Source organism: Chrysemys picta, chromosome 2, assembly GCF_011386835.1.
Source record: "Chrysemys picta bellii isolate R12L10 chromosome 2, ASM1138683v2, whole genome shotgun sequence".
NCBI lineage: Eukaryota > Metazoa > Chordata > Testudines > Emydidae > Chrysemys > Chrysemys picta.
This window is the reverse complement of record NC_088792.1, coordinates 280,184,899-280,208,028: the sequence shown is the minus strand read 5'-3', so window position 1 is coordinate 280,208,028 and position 23,130 is coordinate 280,184,899. Positions and strand designations below refer to the sequence as shown.

At 42.2% G+C, this 23,130-nt stretch overlaps 1 protein-coding gene and 1 long non-coding RNA gene across 6 annotated transcripts in view; both read left to right on the top strand.

Moving 5' to 3' along the window:
- Nucleotides 1–23,130, top strand: part of TRAPPC9 (trafficking protein particle complex subunit 9) — an 852,706-nt gene that overhangs the window by 492,386 nt on the left and 337,190 nt on the right. The gene's annotated exons all lie outside the window — the stretch shown is intronic.
- Nucleotides 6,185–23,059, top strand: LOC135981834 (uncharacterized). The gene is made up of 2 exons (XR_010599027.1): nt 6,185–14,722; nt 15,233–23,059. It is a non-coding gene; the product is annotated as an uncharacterized LOC135981834 (long non-coding RNA).

Below are 23,130 nucleotides of genomic sequence, written 5' to 3'. Positions count from 1 at the left end.
AGTTATAATGTCTTTCATGCAACCCCCTTTTCCCAGTCTCTCTCTCTCTCTCTCTCTCTCTGGAGGGTGAACTCTTGGATATCACCCAGGAGGAGCATGTTCATTTTCTGTGTTTTACCCTTCAGTTGCTATCTTTGTGGAAGGTTGTAATGCAGACTGAACAATTCCTTGGAGACATTAGTACACATAAGCTTTGGGCAGACAATAGGCATTACTCTAGAGTGAAAAATAGAGTAGAACTATGCAGGGCAAAGAAAGAAAATGAGACAATTCAAAAATATGATTCAGTTTACCTGTGAGAGATTGTTTCAGCATTTTAGCTGCCACCGTATACTGTTTTGGTACAGGATGTTCATTCAGAAAGCTATACATAATTCAGACAAATACAAGGTCTAGATTAGTATATGTTGCAGTTTTGTGATGCACATCTGATGTGAAAGGCAGCTTGTAATTAGAGATTGGTAATTGATGAATTGGAGACTGATCTTTAAAACACACTGCAACAAACATTAATTTACACAAAAATCTTCTTCTTTGAAATGCTTGTAGAAAATAAATAGAGCAAACTAATGTGTAATCATTGAGTGAAATGACTTCACCTTTGCAGACTTCCCTGTGCTGCTGTAAGAATTTTGTTTTACAATACTGTAGTGTCTTCCGTTGAAATATGAAAGATTAGTTTAGGAATAAAATGTTTTGTTTTTTGTTTTTACCTTCAACATTTTTACCATTCTTAGTCCTCCTTTCTCTTTTTAAATATTTTATTGTACTTCATTAGCACCTTGATAGGAACGCAGTGGCATCATAAAATGGAGCAAATGGCAGCCATCCTCACCATTGCTATGGAGGAGCTCCCTAGGCCCAGCATGCAATGTTTCATGCTGATCAAAGCAATCTAGTACTTTGTCATAAACATTACAGCTAAGGATAGCATAACATCCTTCCTTTACCTGTAAGGGGTTAAAAAGCTCAAATAACCTGGTTGGCACCTGACCAAAAGGACCAATAAGGAAAGAAGATACTTTCAAATCTGGGGCAGGGGAGAGGTTTTGTTTGTGTTGTGAGAGAGACCAAGCAGGTAACCCAGCTCCTACTGAAATGATACCTCTAAGATTACAGAAATTGTAAGTAATAGCAAGGAAATGCATTAGATTATCTTTTGGTTTAGCGTGTGAATTTTCCCTATGCTAAGAGGGAAGTTTATTTCTGTTCTTGTAACTTTGAAGTTGAGCCTAGAGGGGAATCCTCTGTGTTTTACAGAGGTGCTTCTTTTACTTTTTTCTTTATAATAAAGTTCTTCTTTTAAGAACCTGATTGGTTTTTAGTGTCCTAAAAACCCAAGGGTCTGGTCTCTGCTCACTTTGTTAACCTATTGATTAGTATATTATTGTCAAGCCTCCCTAGGAAAGGGGGTGAAGAGGCTTGGGGTGATATTTTGGGGAATTAGGAACTCCAAGTGGTCCTTTTCCTGAATCTTTGTCTAAATCACTTGGTGGTAGGGTGACCAGACAGCAAGTGTGAACAATTGGGACATGGGGTGGGGGCTAATAGGCTTCTACATAAGAAAAAGGCTCAAATATCGGGGCTGTCCCTATAAAATTGGGACATCTGGTCACCCTACTTGGTGGTGGCAGCAATACCGTCGAAGAACAAGGAAAGGATTTGGGCCTTGGGGAAGTTTTTAACCTACACTGGTAGAAATAAGCTTAGGGGGCCTTTCATGCGGGTCCCCACATCTGTACCCCAGAGTTCAGAGTGGGGAGGGAACCCTGACATGCTTAGATCAAGCTGGAGCATGCTAGGGCCTTTTGTGAATGTGGGCCATGCCTCAACATTAAAGATGTGATGAAAGCTGAATTACAGAACTCTGAGGACTTAATTTGGTCCAGGAGCTGCATTTTAGCCACCTTTGTTGTGTATCTATATGATATTCCAGGATTATCTCCTCTCTGTATGTCACTCTGATGCCTACAATGTCTGTAGAGTCAGCATGAAGCAATGAAACAAGCAAGTGAAGAGTTGTTTTTTTCAGACTATCACCAGGTTCATCAGAGTTAACTCAACCAGTCATCAATCTTATTATACAGCTAATTTGCATGTGACAGTTTCATTGGTTGTATGAAGGAAATTGCACAGATGGTGGTTTACTTGGCCCAGTTACACAGTTCTTCAAAACCATTCACACAACACAAAAGGCATACATAATAAGCCCAAACAATAGCTTCTCACCATAGCACAAACCCCTCAATTCATCACCTGCACAAATCAACACAAAATCCCCCAGCACAAACCTTGAGACACAAACCAGCACAGCCATCCACACAACAACACAGTCAGCACACACAGTAACACCAAGCACACACAGCCCCTCACCACATCATATACCTCTCATTCTCCATATGCACAGATCATCAATGGTCTACCATTTGGCTTATCACCACTCTATCATCTTTCCCTTTCGATTTTGTCATACTGAAGTTTGTTCTTCTAATTGTAATCCCACTTCCATTCATTGGGAGATAAATATTTCTAAGCTGCACACATTCCTGAACTCTCAAGTTATTTTCTCTCACCAAATTGTCAAGCTAGCCTGGTGACTTCACATATATAGAGCACACTAATTTCAATACCTGGCTCTTTGGAGTATGCTTGGAAATCACTGGTTAGAGTTGTTAGGTTTCAGCACTACCAGTGTGAGGCCTGACTAATTAGCCTACCTATGAGAAGAAACTCTGAAATCAGGTATCTGAGTAGCAAAGTCCACGTAGTTTAAAACACAGTTTGATTGGGTTAGTGTTCTTGCAGAAGAGGTAATATAAAATCTAGAAAAGGGATTGTATACAAGAAAGGTCTCTCTAGACTTCTTGTATTGTATAGCAGTACAAAAGAGGCAGGAGTTCTTCGAGTGATGGTCTCCAGCTGTATTGCATTGGAGGTGCACATGAACCTGAGACTGGAAAAGTTTTCATTGGCAGTGTCCATTGGTCCGTAGCTGTGACCTCTACCTCCTTGTGCTCTGAACCAAGGTGTGAACTGACTGCCTCTTCAGCTCCTTTCTACCACGCTTAGCTTGAGATAGAACCACACCAGTGTCCTCAGCTTTGTTAGCATTCCTGCTTTGAATTAAAGTTTCTTCTATAAAGTATTTTTATATTTTTCTAGATTGTTAGCTAATTTGAGTGATTATTTAGATAGACTGTGTTAATAAGGGGCTTGACTCCCCCACCTGAAACCCCACCATTTGGGGTATTTATTATACCTAAGAACCCCAGCTTCAAGTCCTGCGTGGCCTGCCCTCAGGTCGTCTTGGTTAGTGATTGCCATTGCGCTTGTTTGTATTTCCTTGGGGATGGTGATGTCCCACATCCCCTCCAATTGCAATGTCTGTTGTTCCTTTCACATCTAAACCCAGATATCTTGAGAGTTCTGGCTCAGAAAACTCTTGATCAAATGATCAATGAGACTGTGGTCCGACTCTAGGTTGTCTGACCCTCCGTACGTTGGCTGGAGATAACAAGAACTGTCCCTCCATATATGTTACTCCTGGGCTCCAGATCATCAGAGGGCAGAGTTAAGGACCCTAGCAGGCGGAGCAGACAGGAGGAGCGCAAGTACTCTCACAAAAAGTGAGAGAAATCCCCTCCCAGGTCCTCATCCAAGAAGAGGACTTCTTCCCCTACACCCTCCATGTCTGGGGAGACTCCATGCCCCAGTATTGGTGTGTCAGGAGCTCACAGGGAACGCAGGTCTGAGTTGTCAGTACTGAGAGCCAAGAGTGCTCCAAAACTACTGATGGGTGTGACTGGCCCCAGCGCCATCAAAGAAAAGGAGAGATTGCCCCCTACACTGACAGTACTGTACTGTGTCACTGCCCAACCAAAATCAGCAGCATTGACTGTGCCAGGAGGCAGAAGCCCCTCATGCTCTCCATCCCTCATGACTGGCAATACTGTCCTCAACAGCCTGGCTGTGTATTCTGACCCGGTGTTGATGATACCTTGGAAATGGTGATCATTAGAGAGGTACCCACACCTTTGATGCACCATTCGTTGCTACCGCTGACCACCTGAGGTGTCACAAGACACCCAATACCAGCAGTCCACTTGTGAAATCTGAGGATTTGTACTCTTGTAGCACACTTGAGACTGAGAGAGCGGCTCCACAGATCATATTGAGATGTGATACTAGCCCCTGTAGAAGTTGCAGAGTCTTTAGGGCACCCTTTCACTCCTACAGGACACACTACCCACCTTGAGACCAATGGCAGGACCACTTCCTTACCCATATGATCCCTCCCACTGTCCCTGCTGGGGCTCCTGGGATCCATATCTGAGACCTCCTGAGTTCAGAGGATCAGAGAGGCAGTTCAGATGTAGGTTGTCTCATAAGGAAGAACCACATTTCATTCAGGGGCATTATGAGGAGGAAGAACAGCCTGAACGATTGGACCTACTTGCCCTTGAGGCACTTTTGGCCTCATCTTCTGATGAGGCAGTTGCATGTGCCTCACCATTGCCACCTGATGATGATAAACATTTCCAGGAGCTCCCAAGGAGAATTGTGCATGCGCTCCAGATTCCCCTGGAAGAAGTTCAGGAAAACATTCTCAAGCTGCTGGATATTCTCCAGAGTGCAGGCTCTAGCAAGGTTGCACTTCCAATCAAGGAGACCATAATAAGAACCAGCCAAGATGGTCTGACAAACCCAGCCACTTTTCTCCCCACTCTGAAAAGAACAGAGAAGAAATACTCTGTACCCTCTAAAGGGAAGAATACTTGTTTTTGCGCCTCCCTCCCCACCCATTGCAAGGTCCCTAGTGGTTCAGGCCATCACTGAGCATTATTATCTGCACCAACCTGGGTCTGGTCCCTCCCACAAGGACCAAAATTAGACCTCTTTGGAAGAAAGAGTTTCACCCTAGCTAGCCTACTATTCCACATTTCCACATTTCCACATTTCCACATTGAGAATTATCAGGCCTTGATGTCTAAATGTGATTTCATTAATTATAATAAAATTTCTGAGTCCACTAACAAATTACCCCTACAGTTTAGATTACAATGCCAGGCCATCATCAGTGAGAGTAAGCTTAATAGCAAGATTGCCTCTCCAAGTTTCAGTAGATGCAGCAGATAGAGCTTCTCACTCCATGGTGACATCTGCTGTCATGAGACAAGCTCCAGGGCTCCAAACATCTGGGTTTCCCAGTGAAGCTTATGCTATTGTGGAGGATCTTTCTTTCAAGGGCAACAGCCTATTCAGTGACAAAAAGTCACTGCATACCGTTAAGGACTCCATGCAACCCTTTGCTTCCTGGGTATATACACCCCGGCACCTCAGAGAAAATACTCCAAACCACTTCCAGACAAACAACATCCTGCTCTTCAGCAATTTACCACCAAAGATCCTGTGAGGCTCCCAGGAAATACCAGGGAGTGCACCATAGCAGGCAGAACTTCCCTCTGTCAGTCACGCCCCACCCCCATTTTCCCACCAAATAATACTTTTGACAGGACCCTCAAGAGCTGCAAACCAGCCTCCTTATCATGTAGCATCCATAATCCATTTGGTGGCCATCTGCTCTGTTTCTCCCAGGCGTGACATCATATCATGGTGAATAGAGGGACCTAGAGATTGTTACTACCAGTTATGTTATAGAATTTCTGTCCATCCATACCACAAAATCCCCTTCCCTTCCCTCTTCAGGGACCCCTTTCATGAGAGGACACTCAGACAGGAGGTAGACTCCTTGCTCCAGCTAGGAGTGACAGAGCCAGTGTCTCCTCAGCACAAGGATGCGGGGAGCGGGTGTTGTTCAAGTTATTTTCTCATTCCCCAAAAGAAGGAAGATTGGAGACCAATTCTGGATCTCAGATAACTGAATATCTTCATCTGCCGTTCAAGATTCAAAATGACCACCCTCTGCCTTTATAATCTCCTCTCTGAACAAAGGTGGCTGGTTTGCAGGTCTCAATTTGAAGGATGCCTATTTCCACATATCAGAGGGGTAGCCGTGTTAGTCTGGATCTGTAAAAAGCAACAGAGGGTCCTGTGGCACCTTTAAGACTAACAGATGTATTGGAGCATAAGCTTTCAGGGATGAGCGTCTGATGAAGTGGGCATTCACCCACGAAAGCTTATGCTTCAATACATCTGTTAGTCTTAAAGGTGCCACAGGACCCTCTGTTGCTATTTCCACATAGACATTCACCCAGCACACAGGAGGTTCCTGCATTTTACAGCGGGCCCAGACCATTATCAATGCAGACAGCTGCTTTTCAATCTCTTGATGACCCCAAGGATTTTCATGAAGGTGCTATCCAGGGTGGCAGCATATCTGAATACCCTGGGCACTCAGGTAGGTATTTCCCTATCTCAACAACCAGTTGCTCATGAGTTGATCATACTGGGAGGTTCAGGTAACAATCCTGCCAGAACCTTTCATCTGCTACTGAAACCTAGGCCAATCTGGGACTTCAGCCTTGGATCTTGAGTGCTCATGAATTCTCCATTAAAACCTTTAGCCTTCTTCTCCCTTCATTTGTCTCTGAGGGCGGCCTTTCTGACTGCTATTTCTTCTACCACAAGAGCGGGTGAGCTTGGGTCCCTCATGGCAGACCCCTCCCTATACAGTCTTCCATAAGGAGAAGGTTTATGTGACAGTACCCCCCATGTTCATCCCAAAGGTTCCCTCTGAATACCACATGAATCAGGTCATACATCTACCTGTTTTCTGCCCAAAGTATCATGCCATCAGAGAAGATAAGAAGCTCCATTGTCTGGATGTCCATCAAACCTTCGCTTTCTACCGGCTAAGGGCAAAACCCTTCCGGAAATCTGCAAGACTCTGTTTCCTTTGCTGAACAGATAAGATGGGAAGCAGTCTTCTCATAGAATCTTTACAAATAGATTTCAGGTTGCATCCTGTTTTGCTATGAGTTGACAGCGACATGTCCCCCACAAGGTGTGAGAGTCCCCTTGACTAGAGCTCAGGCTTCTCAATAGCTTATATTCAGGGTGTCACTATTCTGGAGATCTGTAGAGCAGCTGCATGTGGCTTTGTGCACACCTTAGCTAGCCACTGCGCCCTGGTTCAAGCTTCTTCAGCAGATGCATCCTTTGGCACAGCAGTCCTGCAATCTCTTGTTTGGCAAAGTTCTTCCTCCTCAATGAACAGAGCTTGTGACTCACCTTGACTGGAGTACATATAGGGACCACCACTCAAAGAAGAAATTCTGGTTATTTACCTTACAATAACTGGGGTTCTTTGACATGTGTGGTCACTATGTGTATTCCACTACCAACAGACAGACACTGCTTAAGAAAAATATTCCAGTTTCAGGCGAATGGAGCACATGTCGACTGGGACCACACATCTTGAAGAACTCCAGTTACTGTAAGGTAAGTAACCAGAATTTCTCAGTACCACATCCAGATATAAACTTTAGTTAGCTTGGTGGGCACAGATTGAGATCTCAGTACTCCTCCTTAGCACTCTAATTCCCATACTTAATAAGTCTATGATTTCTAGCACCACCAAACTGGTTCTCTCTAAGACTTTGCTTGGAAATGAGTTCTGACATTTATTAGGAAGTTTAAAGATTATTTTAATGAATGATGATCATAGATTGTTTAGTTTTTATCATTATATATTTTGGGTATTGAGTGTTTTGAATATAACATTTATTTGTAAACAGTGACTCACAGGGGAGACTCATGAATTACAGTGTTTTGGAAATCAGCAGATAAGTTAACAGATACTGTCAAAAAGCAAAAATACAGCATTAGAAAATGTCCTTTGCTTGTTTCTTTTAAAAAGTGTAAATAAGAAATGTAAAGGGATTACTTCCTCCCACAGGAAACCTTTCCTGATTGTTCCAGTCTCCATCCCTCTCCCCCCCCCCCCCCCCCCACAAACCAAGAAGATTCCCAAAATGTATCACATAGCCAGGGTCATCCTCACATAGACTATGCCTTCAGAAGCAGCCTGCAGTGGAGTAGTGCTTCTAGGTACTCAATCTAGAGGCAGTTGCCTCCTGGACCCACCTAAATGGGAATCTTGATGATGGAGGATTCAGACATTACAATTTGAGATTAATTCCTTTTTCTAGCGAATCTTCACTGGTATCAGTTGTAATATCAAAGAGACTGTTTTTAAAAACACTGTGAAGAGAGGCAACAATCTTCCTTTTTTTGTTTTGTTTATACACTAAATCATACAGTTTTGACAGAAAAATTAAATCTGGTACATTCAAAATCAGATTCTGAGCTACAGAGATGCAGGTTTTGGTGTCAGTTGCTCCTGCTGTATATTGTACTCACTAATCCTTTTAATGAAGAGCTTTTAGCATGGAACAGATTCTATTTATAGTAAAACCATTAGAGCATAAAGCTCCTCATTGCCATTCTGCTGCATGTAGCTCTAATGTTTGTCAGTGGAAAAGAGGTATTTTTAGCTGCAGCGTTCAAAAGGGAGGCTCAAAGGTCAAGAATTCTGATGGGGATATGTTCTGCTACATCAGTGCTATCACACATCTGTTGTTTACTCTCATCAGCTCTTCAGTAGTAAGAACATTTCTTTATTGTGACACTAAAGGTAAAGCATCAAAAGGATCCCAAGCATGAAACAAATGATCAGGAAAAAGATGGTATAGCCAATTGTGTTAAATGTTCTACTTCACCTTGAGTGTGTGATTTTATTTTCCCAAAGACTTCATTCAGTAATGTATTAGTCAAAAAGATTCTGCTCAAATAAGTTTATATTTTATTCTACTCTCCAAAGGAATAGCTGTCAGCTGAAATAGCAAAGATTTTTAAATATGTATTGTTCTGCTTGACATCTAAGCTATTAATTTTCTTAACAATGAATTTGCAACAGTATGGAAGAAATAACATCAATGTATAGTTCGATTAGAATTGTGGTTTATTATTATTTACAATTTGCCATGCAGAATAGCTCATAGTCACCAATCACGATCAGAGATCCATGGGCTGGACATGCTACACAAACAAAGAAAGACCATGTCATCCCCAAATTACATGCAGGCCAAACAGAGACAGTACATTCATAGTTTGTAAGGCCAGAAGAGACCACTATGATCACTTAGTGTGACTTCCTGCATAACACAGGCCATAGAACTTCCCCTAACAGGTGAGTGTTGAGGACACGAGGTGGGAGAAGGAAGGGAAGAGGAAGACGAGGGTGATAATACTAGGAATACGTGGTTGCATATATTACCTAACTGTGTAGCTTGGAGGCTTTGTAGTTTCTTCTGGTTTTGTTTTTATGTACGATCTGGGGGAAATTTATTAATAATCGCTGCACTGAAAAGGGGTGGGAATCCATAAAAAAGACTGAGGGTAGAAAAAAGGTTTTAGAAAGATGTCCTGTAAAAATGACAAGAAAATCTTGTAACATCAGCCTGGGATTTCATGCAATTTTAAGGGACATAAGGGTTGCCAGCTCACTCTGTTGTTAAGAACAGAAAGCCCTGATGTAGCACTTTATAAGTACAAAGCACTTTACATTGTTAGACAAATCATGCACGGTAAGCTCTAGATCTATAGGTACACTCCCTTTTCAATTCATAGTGATGTGAATTTAATTATAATTGCCTTTTAAGAATTCTCTCTCATACCTACCCTGCTATATATTGTTCTTTGCTCTGTTATATGGATGTCATTATCACGTAACTTGTAAAATAGGATACTTTGTGTCAGCAAATTGTTATATTCTTTTATAATAACCTAAGTCTTTTTCTATACTCAAGACAACCTTTAATACCATCTTCCTCCACTCCGTCAATAATTAATTTATGGAAGTCCATATAGTAGTGGTAGTTGTTGTTCTGCTGTTATTATTGTGGTGTTACGTTTATTACAATAGTGTCAGGTAGCAACTGTGAGTGGGGCCCCATTGTCCTAAACACTGCACAAATATAGAGTAATGGACAGTCCCTGCCACAAAGAGCTTACAATCTAAATAGACAAGACAAAGGGTAGGGGAAAGGGATATAACAAAGAAGCAGAGTGAACAGAGTGGTGGGTTGCAAAACAATATTTTGGTGTTACGAGTATTTTCTTTTTTTAATTTTTTGGGTTGGGTATAGTTAAATTGGGATTAGCTACATGGAAAGACAAAGCCAAGGAGAGGGGACTTTGAAAGGAGCAGGGAGAAGAGGGAAGAAAAGAAGGAAGGTGGGGAATAGATGGCAGGTGGAGAGAGGCTGAGCTGAAGAGACTGTGCAGGTGGGGTTGGAGTAAACAGCCAATCAGCACATGGGAGATAATTTTCAGAGCAAGAATTGTGGAAAGCAGTCTTATGACATCACCAGTGTTTACCAGTTCGCACTAATACACTTCCCAAAACTGCTTCTGTGCTGGGTCCTGCTGGCTTCGGGGTATTTTTGGCCTCTGGATCAGGCTCCTTCCAAGAATGTCTTTTTTTTTAATCCAGCTCTTACACAGTCATGGGTCTGAGAGGTATTTGCAAGGAAGGATTGTCCTAGCTGGGTCCCATCTTTCTCCCTCTTACTCACAAATACTGGAGTACTTATTCAAGCGGTTTCTGAAGTAGTCATCTGCACATAGGGTTACATAGCCCCTCCCAAAAAGACACAGTAGTAATGACATTAATAATAGTGCTTGTATAGAACTGAGGAATTCCTCCTTCATGTGCGCTCAGATCATTTTATCATGCTCTTATCATTAATATATTTTAAAGAAAGAAAAGCTTTGTAGATTTTAAAATGTTTCTTACGGATGTGGGAAAAATTGGGACAGCCTTAGGTTTCTTGGAAAAGAAATACCACCACCACCCCACCCCCCCCGATTCTTAGTCTATAGAAGGAGTCAACATAGGTGCAGAAGGTAAAAGCTTAACCAAGGTCATTCACTGCCACACAGTGACTGTGACTCAGCATCTGTAAAACAAAACGTTCTTTTGCTGTAGCTTTTGGGGGTTGGAATTAGAATCAGGGTGTTTGTGGAGGAGGGTCCCTCTCTGAGGGGAAGGAGTTGTACTATGACCCAAGCTAGTAAAATAATGTTTAAAATCAGTTGTTGCTATTCTGTGTTCGAATGCAAGTACTTTTGATAACCCAACTGCTCAAGTATTCAGATATTCCAAATATACGCTCTCTCCTCCTTTTGTTGTATTAATGGCACCGTTTGTCTTGATGCTGGTTATGTGAATTTCTGTGCAGTTTTACTGTCTCTGTAAGTTTAAAGTTAGCAAAACAGAAAGCATTTAATCCTTATTTGGGTTTGGAACTGGTTTAATTACTGTAATGATGGTATTTTTGTTTAACTTGCAACCATTTGACAACTCATTTTTGTAATCAGTTTCCATGCAGGGAGCTGTTAGTGTACTGTTGTAATTTGCCATATTGGGTGAATTTTAAGCATAATTGTAAGAAATGCTCCTCTGAAATTTTCTTTTACTGACTGTGTAATTGGTGGTGAGAAGTAAAAGACAGCTCTGCTTCCAAGAATCGTGGTTTAACTCTCAAGGTGACTGAAGCATTGATATACATTTGAAGCGTTAGTGAGATCCAGGCTCTTGTGACTGTGATCCACCTTATGTTAAATTCTTCAAAGATAAGGTAAAAGCAGGTACATAGAGCTTTTGCTTTTTGTTCAGAAATGATACATCTTAGCTCTCCATCATATATGTTCTTCCTTGAATGATAATCTCAATGGCTGCTCCACTTCAGGTATGCATGCATTTTTGATTGGTTGAAAGCAAACTAGATCATGCCACAAACATTGGTGGGGCATTGCCTAAAATTTCTAGACCATATGGCCTCATCTATGTTCATGACATCTCATGCAAAAATACATCTCCACTGTTTTCATGGCTCTGTGCAGTTTACACCCCCAACAAACATCTATTAGTTATGGCAGTCTCAATTCCAAAGAGAGTTCTACAATCACTCACATGGGGGAAGGACTCCCCTCTCTCCCCCCCTCACAATTTGAATGGGGATGCAGTTTACCTCACCTATTTTGTCAAAAATGATAGTGTCCTGTGCATCACTCATCCCATGGGGAACATATTTTAGCTTCCAGAAAAGACGACCTTTCATAAGTGTATTTTTGGTGAAGAAGAAAGCACTGGCCTGTAATTTGTTCTCTGAAGATATAGATTGCAGATTTTGTAAAATGTTACACATCCTGGCTATAGATTTTGCCCTCAAATGCACGTCTGACTTTCATTCAGAGATTCAAGGCCAAGGGAGACCATTATGATCATCTAGTGTAACATTCTGCATAAAATCGGCCAGAGAATGTCTTCGTGATTCTTTCATTCAGCCCAATAACTTGTAGCTGTAGTCAAATATATCCTTTAGAAAGAGACTCATTCTTGATTTAAAGATTGCAAGTGATGGAGAACCCACCACATCCCTTTGGTAAATTGTTCCAACGATTAATTACCCTCCCTGTTAAAAATGGATGTCTTATTTCCAGTTTGAATGTGTCTATCTTTAACTTCCATCCACCATATGCACATATCCTAGGGCAGCATTTCTCCCTGAAGCCAACTAAATTTGCAAAGCAAAGGTCGTAATTTTTTCCCAACCCTTATGTAAAGTTTGCTGGTGAATGATTTAGGGTATGAGGGTGGTCATCCTAGCACCAGTTATAGAATCAAATGAGAATTTCTTACTTCTGGGTCATATACTGAACACCAAGCAGCAAGGTAAACAACAAAGGGTAAAGATGTCATGTTTAATGTAGAAATTTTGATTTTTCCTGATCTGCTAGGTGATTATGTGAGTACAGTATGTTTTATAATGTTTAAATGTAGGCCACTATCTTCAAACTTGAGTGCCCAGATAAGTAGCCTTATTTTCAAAGGTATTCAGTAACCACAGCTTCCAGTGGTTTCAGTTAAAGCTATGGATGTCTCAGCATCTATGAAAATAAGACCATTTATTTAGGCATCTGATTCTGAACATGCTGGCCTAATGTTAACAGCCATCATTAAAAGAATGCTATAACTTTTTGTAAGTTTTATTTTAAAACATTTGACTACATAAAGATAATGATCGTGTTACACCAGGATTTCTTCCCATACTTTAATTTTTGAACTCAATGCATTCTCTTTCCTGAAAGCCCCATACCTTTCATGGAAAAATAACTATTTAAAGCTGATTTTTTTCCTATAAAGTACGTATCTCATCATTCAGACTAATAATAATACACCCATCCTCTACTCGCTTAGTTGGGAGTGGAACTTACCATCCAGTTTCAAATCAAATCAAAATTTGAATTCTATGTCAGAATTAGATAGAAATATTAAGGTATCCTTTAAATACGGTAGTCAGATCTATGACATTCACAACATAATGAAACTTGATCAAGTTCATCAGGACATTATATAATGTATATTTATACTGAACTTGAGGTTTTGTGGATCTCTTATGATGCAGGGATTTTAAGTGACCATCTGTCAGATATAATTGGCATAGGCAAAGGCTAATTTTTTTTGTTCACGTTTTCAATGGATAATACTAAAATTACTGTATTGCTCGTATTATAGCGGGAGCCTAAATGACTACTTTAGATAAGGTTGTATAAGAGATTACATTCCAAACTCCTGTTTTCAGTAGCTCAGAACTCTGAAAGCGGAAATTATTCAGGCTTATTTTTTTCTGAAAGATGACATTTTTTTTAGGTTAAGAAAAAAATCTAACTGCTTTAGTATGAGAAATGTAAAATTGTATACCTTTTAACTTATTTATCTCTACAATCAAAAATGCTGAGGGAAGTATTTTTGTCTGGTCTGTGCCCGGTTACTGGCGAGCCGCACCTTTAGCCTCTCTGCCCTTGTCCAAGGTCCGGAGACCAGAAGGGGCTGCGAAGCTTCTGCCTATCAGGGTCAGATGCATGTCGGCTGCGAGAGGGTGACCGTCGGCAGGATGTCCCCTGCAACGGGGAGCGTTGCCGAAGCGATGGAGACTGTGGTGGTCCAAATGTAGATTTACCCTGTGACCGGAACCCTGCAGGGGCCGGAGTGGGTGGCACCAGGAGGGACATAATTTCTTGCGCCACTTGCAGGGCCTCCGGTGTGGGCGGCACCCAGAGCTGACAAGGACCTGCATAGCTATCTGGGATAGCGGGCGGGGAAAGGGCTGGGCTACACTGCTCGACCTGAGCTGGGGCCCGAGGTCCTGAAGGGAGTGAGGAGGTGCCTGAGACAGGGCCTTGGTCCACCCCAGACTTGTCCTTTTCCTTGCGGGACGCTGGAGACCCTCCTTGGCCTGTCTTCCTGGGCTTCTTGGCTGGGGCCACTGAAAGGGACCAGTGCTGTGCAGACTGTATTGGCGGGACACTGTGCACCGAGGTCACGGTGCTCGGAGCCGAATCAGAGCGCTGCTCTGGCATCGGGGTAAGGGCAGACTCCATAAGGAGTGCTTTCAAGCGAACGTCACGCTCCTTCTTCATCCTGGGCCTGAAGGACTTGCAGATGCTGCACTTATCACTGTGACCTTCACCCAAGCACCGTAAACAACTGTTATGTGGCTCGCTAACGGGCATGGGCCTTTTACAGCAATCACAGGGCTTAAAGCCTGGGGACTGGGGCATGCCCCATCCCGAGGCAAAGTCCCGTTCGGGGCCTACTAAGTCTCTATTATACAGGAACATTAAGCTGCTTCTTTGTCAAAATGTAGATTTTTCCCGTACTCTCGCTCCTGCTGAAGAGTTGACACTTAATAAGGTATTCTAGGGTTACCATACGTCCGGATTTTCCCGGACATGTCCGGCTTTTTGGGCCTCAAATCCCCGTCCGGGGGGAAATTCCAAAAAGCCGAACATGTCCGGGAAAATAGGGACATGCGGGGCCGGGGGTGCAGGGCCGGAGGCCGGGGGTGCGGGGCCGGGGGTGCTGGGCCGGCGGTGCTGGGCCGGGCCGGGGGTGCTCGGCCGGGGGCTGGCCCGGGGCCGGCACCCCAGGGCCCGAACCGAGCCAGGCTGGAGACGCTGGGGCCGGGGCCGGCCGCCGGAGGGAGCCGCTCGGTTGGGGGGGAAGGAGGGTGGGTAGACTTGGCCGCGCCTCCTTCCCCCCCCCCCCCCCCGCTTACCTGCTGCCTGCTTCAGGCTTCCCGCGAATCAAATGTTCGCAGGAAGCAGGGGAGGGGGCGGAGTTGGGGCGTGGGCGGGGCCTGGGGCGGGGCCGGGGCCCTGTGGGGTGTCCTCTTTTTGGACACTCAAAATATGGTAACCCTAGGTAATGGTCTGTGTGATCTCGTTGACACCTGTCTGAGGCATTGGCTAACCTTTTGTCTCCAGGGAACTGGTTTGTGACTGCCCTCCAGAACATGCTGGGACATGCCCCAGTAATGTAATATTACACAGTAGAATCTTATAACTTTATATACAATATTGCCACACAGATTTTATCAGGATAATAATGATCAGCAAATCATGAGTTTTCAAATAACACGTCACAAGGCATACTTTGTACAAAATTTATGATAATTCTAGGAAGGGGTGAACATAGGATTACAGACTGTCACAACATGTGCTTACACATGGAAAATATAGAGGGGGAATTTTCTGTCTTGCTGACAAGATTCAGTGGTTGCAAGCTGAAGTTAGATAAATTCAACCTTGCAATACGATGCAATTTCCTAGCAGTGAGGGTAGTTAGTTACATTCTGAAACGGTTTACCAGGGGTGGTGGACTCACCATTCCTTGGAGTCTTTAAAAGCAGATTAGATATTTTTCTAAAAGACTTGTTTTAATCCAGTTTTGGTCTGGCTGGTTATTAGGGAACACCCAGTTGAAGAGGGACACTAGCAGGATCCGTACCTGGCTCTGTGTGGCTCCCAGAAGCGCCGACATATCCCTCGGCTCCTAGGCGGAGGGACGGCCACGGGGGCTCCATGTGCTGTCCCTGCCCCACCCCAAGTTTTGGCTCTGCAGTTCCCATTGCTCGGGAACCGCCCAAGGTGAACGTCGCCCAGATCCCCCTCCCTGAAACTCCTCCCGCACCCCCAACCCTTTGCCCCAGCCCTGAGCCCCCTCCCACACCCAAACTCCATCCCGGAGCCTGCACTCCCTCCCGTGCTCCAACCCCCTTCCCCGAGCTCCCTCCCAGATCCCATGCCCTTGCACCAGCGCTGAGCCTTCTCCTGTACCCAAACTCCCTCCCTGAGCCCACACCCTGAACCACCTCCTGCCCCAGCTTGTAATCCACCCCTCCCCCCGCACTCCAAACCCCTCGGCCCCAGCCTGGAGCCCCCTCCTGCACCCTAAACTCCTCATCCCTGGCCCCACCCCAGAGCCTGAACCCCTCATTTCTGTCCCCAGCCCAGAGATTGAACCCCCTCCCATACTACAAACCCCCTGTCTCAGCCTAAAGCCCCCTCCCACGCTCCGAACCCCTCAGCCCGACCCCCCCAGACCGGAGTCCCCTCCTGCATCCCAAACCTCTCAGCCATGGCTTCACTCCAGAGCCTGCACCCGCAGCCAACACCCTCAACCCCTGCCCCAGCCCTGTAAAAATGAGCGAGTGAGGGTGGGATAGAGTGAGCGACAGAGGGAGGGGGATGGAGTGAACAGGAGAGGAGCCTCGGAGAAGGGGTGGGGCAAGGGTGTTCAGTTTTGTGCAGTTAGAAAGTTGGCAACCCTACTGGTTATGGTGGTCACTCTTGGTCTTGGAATCTGTGAATCTAAGTCCCCATGTTCATCCTCTTTCTTCATGGGCCATGAAGAGTACAGGATTCCCTACGTTCCCCGCAACATGCTCATAACAATTGTAAGCCAAATGTGTGGCAGTTATTCGCTGCTAATTGAGAAATATTTTCAGAACAAGGGATGAAAACAGACCAAGGTGTTGTTGAAGTGCGTGTGGTGTGGTTTTGCAGCCTTCTGTAGCCTGCACAGTTATTACACTATTAGATTATTTATTGGGGTGGAAACATGCATTTGTCACATATAAAAGGTTCTTTTCCTAGGCGACTACTTGGAGTTAATTAAGGAGATGTAATTAGGTGAAATGCACACAGAAACCTTATTTAACCTAGACAACTACAATTGAAATCATAGGAATCAATATACATAAATAAAAGAATAAGGGAAGTATAGTACAGTGGTCTCCTGCATTGTTCATACTTACAATCATGCATTGTGCATACTTACAATTTATGGAGACCACTGGAAATGAAGATAGAAGGAAGAGAAAGTGGAGCTCGTCAGCAAGGAGGTCCTGATTCAGTTTACAATGTCTTTGATCCTTTACCCTGGTTATAATAAGGTCAGTTCCTACCCCATCCATATTTGGCCTCTGGGGGTACAAAATTAAGCATCAATGTTCAAGATTTACATCACTTATTTCTTAATAATTGCTATACTTAAATGTGGTCTAACTGCTTAGATCACTGCATAGCAACCTGATTGTCAAAGCCCCCCCAAACTCCCTTCTTGCAGGATTCTGTGGTATACTGTACTCTTTGTGGTCACTTACTTGCCATCTTAAAAGGAGAATGCAGAAATTATGATTTAAGGGTTATCTCTTCAGGCCTACACTATTTCAGCTAAGTTCCAGCTTTTAGCATAAATGCTCCATCAAGGCCTTAACTTAATATAATAGGCCCTTAGCTATATACCAAGCTTAATAATCTATTTATATCCACCTATTTGCCCACCATGCATGTTCCAAACTAATAAGCAATACACACCTGCCGATCTTACACAATGTCATTTTACCTCTAGCAAGCATAAAATCACCCATGAGACAGAGTCCTAGGGCATACAATCAGGTCGGGGTCAACATTTCTGTTACAAAATGTAATTAGCTCCTGCCTATTGATCACGCTGCTATGCACAGCAAAGACTGAGGATTTTGGAGAGAGTTACCAAATCTTGGCATGATTGGAGTTTCAATTCAAAAGAGACACTGAAAACTATAACAATGGTAGAATGTTCTCAGAAAAAAGGCTAACATCCAAACCTTTCCAGCAGTTTAACTTACGATAAAGTCATGGGACAGTGTCATTGGTACTTCATAATACTCTGTGTTTGTATGGTCTTCTAGTGGATAGGCACCTTAAATTTTTATTCACTCTCTCCCTTCCCCATCTTCCTTACCCCCATCACGCAACACCCCAAAACAAGTAAGATTGCCTTCACCTGTTCTTTCTGCAAAGTTAAAAAACTGAGAGACAGTTAAAGGAACAGCAGCACTAAATGTCATTTGTTAGTTGATAAAATATTCCCGTGTGATTTTACACTTGAAGTCCACTATATTTCATGGTTTTGCTATCAGTGAAGGAGTTTTATATCTACTGTAGTGACATCTCATAATATCACAGCTCTAAAATATGGCTTTGCCCTGGCAGACATCATCCTTATATTGAGCAATAGCCGCCACTGATGAAAATACGGCTTTTTGCTAGCAAACAGTGCAGTTTTGGCCATAAATATAAATATACATAGTGTATAAAAATTACTTTTAATTTTAAAACACTAATATGGAAATAATTTTTAAAATATGTTTGATTATGGTTATAATATTTTTAAACAATCTGTCATCCCTTTATTGATCCAGTTTACCACCTCCTTAAATAGACCGTCACATATTGACTGACCCAAAAATGGACAAACCCACCCACCACCCTGATAGCTGTTTACCATCATTCTTCTAAAAAAAAGGCTGCAGTAGTGTTCAATCCCAGGGCCTGCTTCTGTTGTTTTTATTCACCGCAATTAGTAGGAGTTTTTTGTGTGGTGCACTTTCTGGGTGAAGCCTCTTGGATGGTCATGTGGGTGAACCTCTCACAAGAAATAATACCTGTCTCTTATATAGCACTTTTCATCAGTAGATCTTAAAGCACTTTACAAAGAAAGAGATATTTTATTATCCCCATTCTATAGATGGAGAGCTGAGGCACAGGAACGCAAAGTGACTTGTCCAAGATCACTCAGCAGGCTAGTGGCAGTGCTGAGTATAGAACCCAGAACTCCTGAATCCTGGTCCAGTGCTCTATCCACTAGGACATATTGCCTCCCAAATTTCTGTCAAATATAGATTATCTGTGACTTTGTCATCACTATGGTGGTTTGTTGCCTTCTCTGCCCTTGAAATTACATGGAAGTTTTAAGACATAGCACCATACTGCCAAGCAGTGCAAGCCATGATTAATGCACAATATATCTGGGCTCCATATGCTGCACTGGTGTCCTATTTGTGATTGGGTGCAATTCAAGGTTTCTAAAAAACGTATAGAATCCTACATAGTCTTGGGAGACCAAATTTCTCCCTATGCTCCATTTCAACGATTGGAATTAACTGCAGTATATGATGACAGCACCTCATATTTGAATGTTGGGTACTAGAGGCAAAGGATTCTTAGCAGGGGATTCTTGGCACTGGATATCACTTTTTCTCTCCACCAGACTTTTTGGGGCTAAGTGTAAACTCCATCTTTTTTCTCAAGTTACTTGCTTTATGGTAGGTTGGTCTTCATAGAAGTCTCTTTAAGACTGGGTAGAGGATTGTCTTTCATTCCTACCTGCTGATATATAATTTTTATTGTATATATGCCCTCAGAGACTTCTGCAGGAGATTCATCTTTATGTATAAATAATCAGGCATAGGCACGCATTTTTCGTATTTTTCCCTTTCATTCATTTTTCCTATCAGTCTGTCTCAAGGTACATTTACAATAAGTAAGAGTAGAAAATGGACATAAGCTACCTAGTGTTACCTAAGAGAAACATAAAAACTCCTCCAAATAAACCCCAAATTACTTCTCAAAATCCACTCAGAAAATGCCTTGATAAACAGATGGGGCTTGCAGTGTGATCTGATGATTAATGTGACATAAGTAGCTTCTGTGCCTGGGGAATGATGTCTAGGGTTGAGGGTCCAAGACTGGGAACAGCTCTGTCCACATCTCCAAGACACAGAAGTCTAGGAAGTGTAAACTTAAGAGTCTCTGCTGATCTCAGCTGTTGATTAAACTCAAAGAAAGAGACCATCATAAAATGAACAAGGAACCAAGACATAAAAGGATTATGGATTAAAAATATCACCATGAATTTCACCCAGAAACAAAGAGAAATTGATGTAGTCTCTGGAGCACAGTGTCGTATTCTTCACGCTAGAAGCATCACTATATAAGTAGGTAATCATATTCTCCACTAATTCAACTTTGCAACTGATGTTTGAGGGTCATCCATACTAGAGTACACAGCAGAAGTCTAATCTGGAGGTGATAATGTCACAGATAACCGTGTCAAAGTATGTTAGAGAAAAATGATCTCTGTCATCTAGCCAAGCCTAGTTCAGGAAACAAATAACTTTCATTCTATTACTGCTGCTATCTGGACATCCAAAATAAACCAGCAATCCAGGAGCATTCTCTGCAAATGTCAGTAACAGAAAGTGGGCAGTTCTCCTTAACTGAAAGGGCAGAGATTGCCTTCACTGTTTCCTCTGGTTATTTCCCAACCAATCTTTTTCATTCAGTTTGTGCTGATGTGTCATTGCATCATCCCTTTACTCTGCTTGTTTGTTCTGTCCTTGTGAGGTGATAAATAACTATAATTGACAAGATTACAGCTCTATCGGAGTTGAGGAATATTGGACGGGCCTGTCCTTTCTGGCTCCCGAATGCAGGATTCAAGAAAGATAGAATGATAGTATGGTAAGCATGCAGGATGATTCTTTGTGACTCTGTGATGATAGTTTTTTCTCTCTGACCAATACCTGGGATTATGAGACTGTTGAAGTCTTCATTTTGGAAGGGTAGTGAGTTTGGGGTTTGGGATTTTTTTTTGTCAGAAATAGCTTATGCTATTATCTATTATATCAGGTGTTATTACTTTAAACCTGTCAGTGCCCTTTAAAGACTCGTGGATACGGGTTGATATTGTACAATTTTGTTAATGTTTTTTCGTAAGTCTGCCCTATATCCTGTCTCACTGGTATGAGAACATAATTGCCTTCATTATATTATTCACTTACCCCCAAATTATTAACTCTACTTTGCATTTATGGTTCCATTCATCTGAGAATCTCAAAGTGTTTTTTAGAATCATCAAACTAAGATTGTGAGTAAGCATTATATTCATGTAACATATGGGTAAACTGAGTAACAGAGGATAATTATCTTGCCCGAGATCACAGAGTGACTTAGTGACAGAGCCAGTAACTAATTCAAGTGTTCTGAATCCCAACACAGTCCTGTGGTCTAACCAATCAACAACTCATGTTGGACGTTAGTTCAAAATGCAGTAAAATCAATTAATGAATCAAATTATCTGTTAATGAGCTTAGACAATTTTAGTTAGGATTGGTCACAACTACCTCCTTATTTTTCAGGGTTTGCTAGTTGGTGTATTTTGGGCCAACAGCTTGGCAAAAATATAAATCATTTTGGAATCCAAATAGAAAATGAGAGACTAGCATTTTGATCTTGGCAAAGTTTTGGTTTGCTAAGCAAAATAAATGTTTTGCAGCTCTCAATTATTTCCAACATCTATTAGTCTAATATTCAAATTAAAAATTCTTGACCCTTTCAGCTTCTTATGTTGAATCATTCCCAATCTGCAGGTGCACAGTACAAGGTAACATAAGAAACATCAGAATGGCCCTACTGGGTCAGACCAAAGGTCCATCTAGCCCAGTATCCTATCTTCCAACAGTGGCCAGTGCCAGGTGCCCCAGAGGGAATGAACAGAACAGATAATCAAATGCTCCATCCCCTGTTGCTCATTCCCAGCTTCTGGCAAACAGAGGCTTGGGACACCATTCCTGCCCATCCTGGCTAATAACCATTGATGGACCTATCCTCCTTGAATTTATCTAGTTCTTTTTTGAACCCTGTTATGGTCTTGGCCTTCACAACATCCTCCAGCAAGGAGTTCCACAGGTTGAGTGTGCATTGTGTGAAGAAATACTTCCTTTTGTTTGTTTTAAACCTGCTGCCTATTAATTTCATTTGGTGACCCCTAGTTCTTGTGTTATGAGAAGTAGTAAACAACACTTCCTTATCTACTTTCTCTACACCGGTCATGATTTTATAGACCTCAATCATATCTCCCCTTAGCTGTCTCTTTTCCAAGCTGAAAAGTCCCAGCCTTATTTATCGCTCCTCATACAGAAGCAGTTCCATACCCCTAATCATTTTTGTTGCCCTTTTCTGAACCTTTTCCAATTCCAATATATATTTTTTGAGATGGGGCGACCACATCTGCGCACAGTTAACAAGGATTTTATTTTTCTCCAAAGTTGTGTTTATATATGTATGTAAAGGAAGTAGAATCATTACCAAGGGGATGAACAAATAATGACTTAATAATCAAAAATCTAATTGAGAAAGAAGCATTAATTATTTATAGGCGGTGATTTATCATAAAACTAATTTTGTTAGAGTTCCAGCTGAAATGAAGGCAGCTGTTTCTGTAATGTCCCACAGGGTTGGGAATACATAACTGGGGTCAAATTTGACATCTAAATTAGGAAAAAAATTTGGTGGGTAGTGACAGTATAGCCATTAATTGATTATAAAGTATGGTTTGGAAGGGAAGTGACAGCTAAATTTTCATTACATTTACTGCTTCTCATTTTCTCAAATATCGACGTGCCATAAAACAATTAAACAAGCATTAGTGCTGCATATTTTAGAAGGATTGAGACAGGTTTAAAGAAAAAAAAAAAAGAAAAAACTAGTCATATGTTCCCAAAATTTTCTGTTCCTTTAATATGTTGAAATTGTGACATCACTTAAAAGTAGGATTTTTCTTTTTCGAAGCATTTTATCAACACTAATCCTCACAATATTACCATATGTTAGGTAAATATCATCATCATCATTTTTAAGACGGCAAAACTGAGATGAAGAGAAGAAGAATCTCGTGACTAAAGTTCAAAGGTTAGGTCTCAGAACCTCTGGATTCTTTTTCTAGCCCTGATACAAATTTATTATGATACCTTGGAAAAGTTGCTCAGTCTCTGTGCCTTACTTTTCTTGTCTGAAAAATGGGGCTAATACTTACCTACGCCTTAGGAGTGTCATGAGGCTTCATTGATGAAAGTTTCCAAAGCACTCTGAGATCTTTAGGAAGGAATAAAGTGCAAGATGATGAAATATATAATCATTTATTACTTGCCTTGC